The sequence below is a fragment of the Anastrepha ludens genome, chromosome 4 (assembly GCF_028408465.1).
Source record: "Anastrepha ludens isolate Willacy chromosome 4, idAnaLude1.1, whole genome shotgun sequence".
Classification (NCBI taxonomy): Eukaryota; Metazoa; Arthropoda; class Insecta; order Diptera; family Tephritidae; genus Anastrepha; species Anastrepha ludens.
The window spans coordinates 14,500,885-14,510,013 of NC_071500.1; positions in this window are offsets into that span (position 1 = coordinate 14,500,885).

The window sequence follows — 9,129 nt, forward strand, 5'->3', positions numbered from 1 at the left end:
GCTTCGTTATCCCATCTGCTTGGACGTAATCAGCGCACTACAGAAGGTATTCCGCCACTGGCCCTTGATGTGGGCCCTCCAAAATGGAAGAAAGCTTATACAATTTTAGCTCCTAAAACTTTACAACTTCAAACCATTTGCCGGATGAAACAACCAGTCTAGCTGCACACAACCAGTCCAGCTGGTCATCATCCCCTGATTTCCGAGATGACTATATATCACATTTTATGCCGCTCAGCCGCTTCTCATGGATTCTTGGAAATTTGCATATAAATGACAATAACTTCACTTTCCATAGTAGGCGTAGAGGGAGCATTCTCGTTTTATTAAATTTTTCAAATATAGGAAATTGAATTAAAATTAAATTAAAAAAATGTGTAAAAAGACGAAAAGCAATACGAGTACAAATACTCATAAAAGCAACCACAACTACAACGATTTAGATGCTAACAATGATATGTCGGATGAATTGAGCGCGTACAGCTCGGAGGAAGACGAGGTGACATCACGAAAATCGCGAAAAATACAGCCAACTGATGCTGCGGATTACGAGGATGGGGACGGAATGTAAAAATGTAAATTAATTTGTGTGCAAGTAAATTACAAGTGATATTTTCATATTTGAGCCGTAAGCCCTGGCAGCTAGTGCTCCTTTTTTTTTATTGTAAACTAATAATTTATTGTTATTTTCCATATATTTAAATTAAATTAAATTATTGCCTTCCCGAAACGACCCTCATTATGATAAGTTGTATAAGATACGCCCTTTCGTTGAAATGCTTCGAGAATCTTATAAGAAAAATTACTATGTGGTTGGCAAAAATTGCTATTGACGAGTCCATGATAAAATTTAAAGGAAGAAGCTGTTTGAAGCAGTACATGCCGAAAAAACCAACAAAGAGGAGGTACAAGGTATGGACAAAGTGCGCTTCGACTGGATACTGTTTAGATTTCGAGATATATTCAGGAAAAGTCGAAAACAAGTTAGAAACCAATTTAGGGGGTAATGTTGTCAGAAAATTCAGTGAGGGATTGGAAAATAAAAACCATAAGGTGTACTACGAACTCCAGGTCAATTTACGTCAGCATGTGGGACAGTAAATGAATCTCGTAAACATCTCCCTAATTTGAAAACCGATAAGGAATTGAAGCGCGGGGAATACGATTATAGAGTCAGTGACAATCAAATGGTTTCCTTTATGAAATGGAAAGATAAAAGTTGCGTTTTCATTTTGAGTAACTTTCATGGTCCCAGAGATTTGGTTCATGTAGGAAGAACAGAAAAAAATGGGGAGAGAGTTGAAGTGTTATGCCCTCTGGCCTTGAAGGACTACAATGAAAATATGAATTTCATGGATAAATTTGATCAATTGAAGGGAAGCTATGCGATTGACCGCAAATCAAAAAAATGGTGGCACCGAATATTCTTTCAGTTTTTAGATTATACGGTGGTAAATGCTTTTATAATCTATGAAGAGTTACAAAAAGACCCTATCTCAGGATTAGAGGAGTTGTGTCTGAAGGATTTTAGGCGACATGTTTACCAAGATATGTTGGCACCTGCTTATATAAGTAATAAAAGAAAAATGTCGCGTTCTTACAGCAACTCGGCTTCGCCTACTTGTGCTTCTATAAAGAAGCACAAACAGGAAGTACCGGCAGCAATAAGTCTTGCTATGGATAACCATCAGCCTATAAAAGGTACCTCAAGGCGCTGCAGTGTGTGTAGCATGAAAAATATGCCTGTGCGTACTGTATGGAGCTGCAAAATATGCAAAATACAGCTGATAGTGTTTTAATTATCACCATGAACATTTATAATACTAGTTTTGAATAAATAAAAAAACTCCTTAATTGCGTATACTTATTTCACTGTTACCTCTGCTAGCCACCATAAAGCTCACCCCCTGCTGATCTATTTAAAAAAAATGCATCCAGTGCTTAACGTGGACCAATAGGCAAGATTATATTGAAATTTACGATTCTACCATTATCAACGAAAAACTGTGCCGGAAAGAGTTAAAGTTAACTCGTTCAGCTCCATGGCTACAGCCATTACTTCGCTCATTACACACCGTCACGATGCATTCTCGTTGAAGTTCAACTGCATCTTGAGGAATAGGATGAACACAGTGTGGCCAGTTCCCGATTTATAACTAACTGCTTGGAACTTAATTGCCAGACCTCATAGGTACTTTGCTACTTTCAGTGCTCCACAAAATGTTACACGCCCAAACTCGAAATGCGCTTCATTACTCTAATCTGCAGTGAAAGTCTGTGACTACTTCAAAACTCAAAGAGTGTTGTTTTCGGAAAGTTCAAGGAATAGTGGGTCTCTTTACTTATCTAGACGCTTCATCATTTGTTGTTTAATGGCAGTCCAAAAAAGGTCCAGGGCTCTCAATTACCTGAGCTGCCTCATTCTTGCCGAAAGCATCTACCACCTTATTGCCCAATTTCGACAAGTTTCCCGTTTAGGGGTGCGATATGCATATTATAAGGGGGTTTCCAGAGTTTTAAGAGGAGTTATTCCCGTAAAAGATCAATGGTTTCGTTGCTTGTGTGGCACGTAGCGCCTTCTTCTTGAAAATAAACGTTCTCCAGATCAATACCATCCAATTCCCAACATAAAAAATCATTAATCATATCTCAATAGTGCAATCCATTCACCGTAACTGTTACTACAATTTCATTTTCGAAAAAGTAAGGTCAAATGACTCCGATGGCGGCCGCCGTAGCCGAATGGGTTGGTGCGTGACTACCATTCGTACTTCACAGAGAGAGCGTAGGTTCGAATCTCGATGAAACACCAAAATTAAGGAAAACATTTTTCTAGTAGCGGTCGCCCCTCGGCAGGCAATGCAAACCTCCGAGTGTATTTCTGCCATGAAAAAGCTCCTCATAAAAAATATCTGCTGTTCGGAGTTGGCTTGAAACTGTAGGTCCCTCCATTTGTGGAACAACATCAAGACGCACACCACAAATAGGAGGAGGAGCTCGGCCAAACACCCAAAAAGGGTGTACGCGCCAATAATATATATGCAATGACTCCGCCGTACCATAAACCGCACCAAACAGTCACACGTTGAGGATAGAGAGGCTTTTCAACAACAACTCTTGGATTTTCTGAGCCACAAATGCGACAATTTTGCTTGCTGACGAAGCTACCGAGGTGGAATTCCGCATCATTTTCATGCATTTCAACGACCCGATCAGCAAAGTCACGACGTTGTTGATGATCGGCCGGCTTGAGTTCTTGTGTTAACTGCACTTTATGAGCCTTAAGCCCCAAATCTGTATGCAAAATACGGTGTAATGACGTTTTTGGAATGCCTAATTCCAAAGAACGAGGAGGAATGGACAAACCTGGGTTTTCTTCAACAATTTCGGCTACAACAGCAATATTTTTGGCTGTTCTTGAACGACGTGCACGGGTTTTATTCCTCGCAACACTAACTTGTCCCAACAGTTCGAATTTTTTCACCAATTTCTGTATTGCGGTCCGACAAGGTGCTTCACGATGACCAAAAACCGTTCGAGTTTTACGAGCCGTCTATGCCAAATTTTCACCATTTTTATAGTTAATTTTAATAATTTCAATGCGTTGCTTAACGTTTCATACAACTATGCATTTATGTCGCTCTTAAAAAAGTCGTATTTCGTGCCTTCAAACTACGATTTGCGGACATCGTTGATTTTCTGTTATGAATTAAAAAAAAAACGCGTCTCAAGCTCTTCAAATGCTTATAGAAGCTTATAGTGGGCATGCTCTAAGTAGAGCACAGTCCTTCAGGTGGTTTGAAAAATTTCGGTGGTTTTAGCGGGAAGAACGAGGACCGTGGCCGGCCACCGAAAAAGTTTGAGGACACCGAATTGCAAGCATTGTTGGATGAAGATGATGGCCAAACGCAAGAAATGATGGCAGAGCAGTTGGGATTGACCCAAAAAACCATTTCCAAACGTTTGAAAAACATGGGCATGATTTTAAAACTCGGAGGATGGGTGCCACATGAACTGACTGAAAGGCAGCAAGAGAACCGAAAAACCACTTGTGAAATGCTGCTCTCCCGGTTCAAAAATACGTTTTTTTTGCATCGAATCGTTACGGGTGATGAAAAATGGATGTATTTCTCCAATCCCAAGCGTAAACGATCGTATGGTCTGCCCGACCACAAGCCAAAAACAACTGCCAAACCAAATCGCTTCGGCCGCAAGGCAATTGTGTGTGTTTTCTGGGATCAGCGTGGTATGATTTGGTACGAGCTTTAAAACCAGGTGACACAGTTGACGGTGCACGCTACCAACGACAATTGGCCGATTTGAACAGCGCTATACGAGGAAAGCGCCCAGAATATGCCGATCGGCGTCACAAAGTAATTCTAGACTTGTCATTTCTTGATGCCAATGCACCGCCACATCGCACAAGAGCGACCCGGGAATTGGTGGAGAAGTACGATTGGGAACCGCTGGTGCATGCGGCTTACTCACCAGACTTTCCAAGCAGCGCTTCAATTCTCACGAAGAAACCAAAAATGGCTCGATGATTGGTTTGCAGCCAAAGACGGCCAATTTTTTAGGCGCGGCATCCACAAATTGCCTGAGAGATGGGAAAAATGTGTCGCTAGCGATGGATATTATTTTGAAGATTAAATTTGTAACCTTTTTTTGTTAATAAATGTTTGAAATTGAGAAAAAATCTAATTTCATATGTATTTAAAAATGCCCGAGCACCAATGATGGGCCTTATTCGCTTTGCTCCTGTGGTGCTAACGAAATGTGGCAAGGCGTTGAAATTTATTTAGAAGCTTAGCCTGCCTCGGTTCTTAGTCTGCTTTTGTCTCGAATATCTTTGTATTCGATTCAAACATGCAAACGCGCTAGTCCCGAAATAAAAATACGCAGTTATCAATTGTTTATTTCTTTATTGTATAAAATTTAAAAACCTGCTATCTGACCGCCAATACCTTCTCCTCTCCTATATCAACAATTGGCCAAATTTGCTGTTGGCTACTGATAAGCAACTTTTGAAGGCCGACATTTATACTCATTTTTCACTACTTGCCGAACACAAACATGCGTACATAGATGAATATACATATGTAAATGGATCTACAAATGTACAAACTTCCCATGATGAAAGCCTAGCCAAATGCGTACAGTCGACTTCTTTTCACTTCTCTCCTTTGCAATTTGTTTTTGGCTCGAGAATGAATTCATAGTTGTTTTGTTTTTTTACTCTTCATTCCAATTGTTTATTACCTCTGCTTGTGTTTTCCTGTTTGCTGCTACCGCGACACTTTATGCGACAATCCGTACACAAATATTTTCCTTCGGTACACACATCCACACATACACACAAAGCAACTAAACAACTAAGCATTCCTGCACCTACTCAAGTTTGTACTCGCACCAGTATTGCGCTAAGCTGATATGTGGGCTAGCATGCACTAATATAGTAGATACATACATATGTATGTACCTGCGTATGAATATTTGTCCACATAACGGCATACCAAAGTAAATAAAGCATTTTTCATTTTGACATGACAGTTTTTCATAAATATTTTTAATGCTTTGCGCTTTTAAGATTGGGTAGCCAGAGTACGTTGACAAGTGACGAGTGTTGAAAATTTTTTTAATAAAACAGAAAATTATTAAACACCTACTTAACATAAAAATAAAAAAAAAAATATGTGTTGGAAAGCATTTTGAAACCGTGAATTCAAAAAGTTATAAAAAATACAATACTAAGTGGACCATAGAGGTCCTTCTTTTGTCGGAACAACTAGAATGTACAGCACTCAGCCAATATTAAGTCCATTGTACAGCACTCGGGTATGAGGGAGTTGGCAAATCTCCAGGCGCACTAAACTACGCATATTCGGCTCATGCGTGAAGTCCGTATTGTTGTACGAAAGCGAAACACGGCTGCTCTCTAACACCATCACACAGAGGCTACAATTCTTCATCAACAAATGCCTCCGCATCATCAGCAGAATATTCTGGTCAAACACCATCAAGAGATCAACGAACGAGCAGTCCATTCTTAGGCAAATCAAACGCAGAAAGTGGCGATGGATAGGTCACATATTGAGAAAACCACCATATAGCATCACGAGAATGGCAATGGACTGGAACCCGCAAGGGAGCAGAAGTCGCGGTCGACCAAAAAATACTTGGAGCAGGTCGATACTGCGCGAACTAGCAGATGCCGACATCTCATGCGACGATGCGTAAACAAAAGCACAGAACTGCGTACGATAGAAGAATCTTGAAAAAACAGAACAAAATAAAAACAGAACTGCTCTCGGCTTTCCTTTTTAAATCTACCCGACCTCCGAATAAATCTGAGTAGATCTTGAGGTGCCAAGGAGCCAAGGTGGTCGCTTCTTAACACAACAGCGCCAAAAGCCTTAAGCCTGATTCGAGCGAAGTGGCCTGGTCAGAGAAAGTGGTCCGCCGTCTAATCCTTCTCTCCATATGCTGGGCAAAATGCACTATCTGAGTAACCCGTCATCAGTCCAACCAGGTGCTTTAAAGCCCCTTCTGATTTGTCCATCTGCAGCCTCTCTCAGCATGCCAAGCTCGCCGTTTGCTAACCATGACTTTGACGGCTACAGAAGTGAGTGACAGAACAGAATCCGGGTCAAAGACATTGTCCTCAGAGCCCATCCTAGCTAAAGACTTAGAGGTCTCGTTACCCGTGATGCCCACGTGTCTCGGGACACATGTTAGCATCAGAATATTATGTCTACCGGCATAGCTCAGCTTGAATTTACAGTACTCAACTATCCTTGAAGTGTGTGGATGGTTGTTTCAGGCCATGAGCTCAGTTTTGTTGCAGCTGCAGCATCAAAGTTCACAGCTTCTAGAACAACATACACCTCCGCTTGAAACACAGATGCATACATTCCAAGAGCAAAAAGTAGTTTTCTCTTGCTAGATTCCGCATGGACACCAGAGCCGGAACCATGCTCGGTCCCGGAGCCCTCCGTGAAAATGCGAAAACAGTGTTTGCCGGGCTTATTTTCAGAGTTTGGTCACAATTGAGCGTCTGGCAGCACCACTCTGTACCACTTTTACGAGTACGACTCCTGATGGCCAGGAGAGAATCATTGGATGGAAGTCCATGCCTTCTCTGTTGTCCAATGCCGGACAGGAGCCGTACCAATTCCCATTGTGTTTCAGTCTGCAGATTGCCTTCAAAGCCTCTCCCTGGATGAAAACTTCAAGTGGTGGTAGACTAACGAGAGCATCTAATGCCGGGTCTAAAGTAGTTGGAAAAGCTCCGGTGCAAGAAATGGTCACAGTGCGTTGAGGCCCTAGATAAAAGAAGTCCTTAATAAAAAAGTAAGATGTAACATATGATTTTATCATTCACCAGGCTTGCACAGACACTCCTTCGTTTGAGTAAATAATTGTCGAAGGAAATGTGTACATAAACTTTAAGGCAGGTTAGGACAGTGTGAAAGTTTCGAGAATTCTTTTTTTTTTTTTTGCTTAAAATATATCCTCATACCTCAAAAAGTGCATACTCAAAGGATTAAGCTTGAAGAAATGTCGTGTCGGTCTCCTTGCCGCGCGGATGAGGCTTAAGTGGTGATTTAACCCCATGTTATGGAGGTCCACTTACCACGAACTAAGAGGGCAGCGCCATATAGAAATTCGGTATCCACCTATCCGCGGAACGGCGGTATTGGTGGCTACCGAAGTATTATGTGGAGAGTACCGTACCGACAGCCTGGCAGAAGGTATAGAATGCATTTTGTACAATGTGGAGGTTAACCCAAGATCTCTCTGCGCGAGGTAACGCACTTTCGGGAAATCCAATCGTCGAGCAATGTACGGCTCGGGCATCGGATGTGCAGGCCCGAACCCCACACCCCGTTATGACCGGAACTGACACCCAGGATTCCAGAGGAAACGTACTTCTAGTGGTGAAACATGGCATAGCCAACGAAGAGCCGAGTGCGTATGAGCGATACATTGTCATCGAAACGATCCGAAGCGACTGAACAAGTTGTGGAGGATGCAAAGATGGCGGAAAATCTGACAGTAGACTCAGATAGATCTCTAGTACCGAATAAGTCTTTGACAGCGGTCAAACCTGGTGCGAATCAGGTAAGTACCGGTAAAAAGGCTGTAGTTATTGGAGATTCGAACGCAGGTGCTGGTCTATCCGCAAGGCAGATAAAACGAAGAAAACAGAAGGCGAAGAAAGCCGAAGCATTAGCTAAGGCAAGTACTGAAGCTCCGTCAACTTCGACACCTGTAATGGAAACGCGAAAACGCGGCAGAACAGAGCATTGCTCTGTAACGTTACACTCTTCCGTAGATCAGCGGCTCCCCCACAGGGGCCAGAGCCAATAATCGGAATCAGTTCTGCAGGAATCATGAATTGGATCAGCGATTATGTATGCAATTTACATAAAGAGCGAAGGTCCGGTCTGTAGAACGCTGCAGAACTGCAAAGTGTTCTGTGACAAGTTCGAACACAAAACTGTCAAACTTTCTACTAAAACTTGCAAGGAAATACGTTCGGTTGATGGTCAGTATCATTACAGGACACAACCCATGGGGTCAGCATATAACCACCATTGGAATCATTGAGGACCCGATGTGCCTGTTGGTTACTTGTAGGAGGCGGATAGCACTGAGCACTTTTTCTGTGAGTGTCCTGCCTTTGGTAGAGCAAAGCTACGAGTTTTTGGTTCCGATGTCGAGAGAATGATTAATATTCGTTCTCTAAAACTGGAGGACATTTGCAGATTTATCATAGAATCTGGAAAATTCTCACAGAACTAACTACCTTTATCTCTGTCTCTATTCTTTCCTATCTCTTTCTCGGATTCTTTTCTCATTTCCTCCTTGACTATCTACTCTCTTTCTAGAGCTCTATATACCAATGGGCTTTTTAGCCTGTGTGTTTTAGGAGGCACCAAATATCTTGGCGGAAGAAAATAAGATACATATAAAATGAGAGGTGGAGAAGAAATACAGAATTCATTGACTACGTTCAGCAATATTTGCAAACGGCAAAGCAAAAAAAGAAGCGCACGTGCAAACTTTATTTATATTTTCATTTGTAAAGTGAATAAAAATGAATAGTTCAAGGTTGAAAACAAAAAC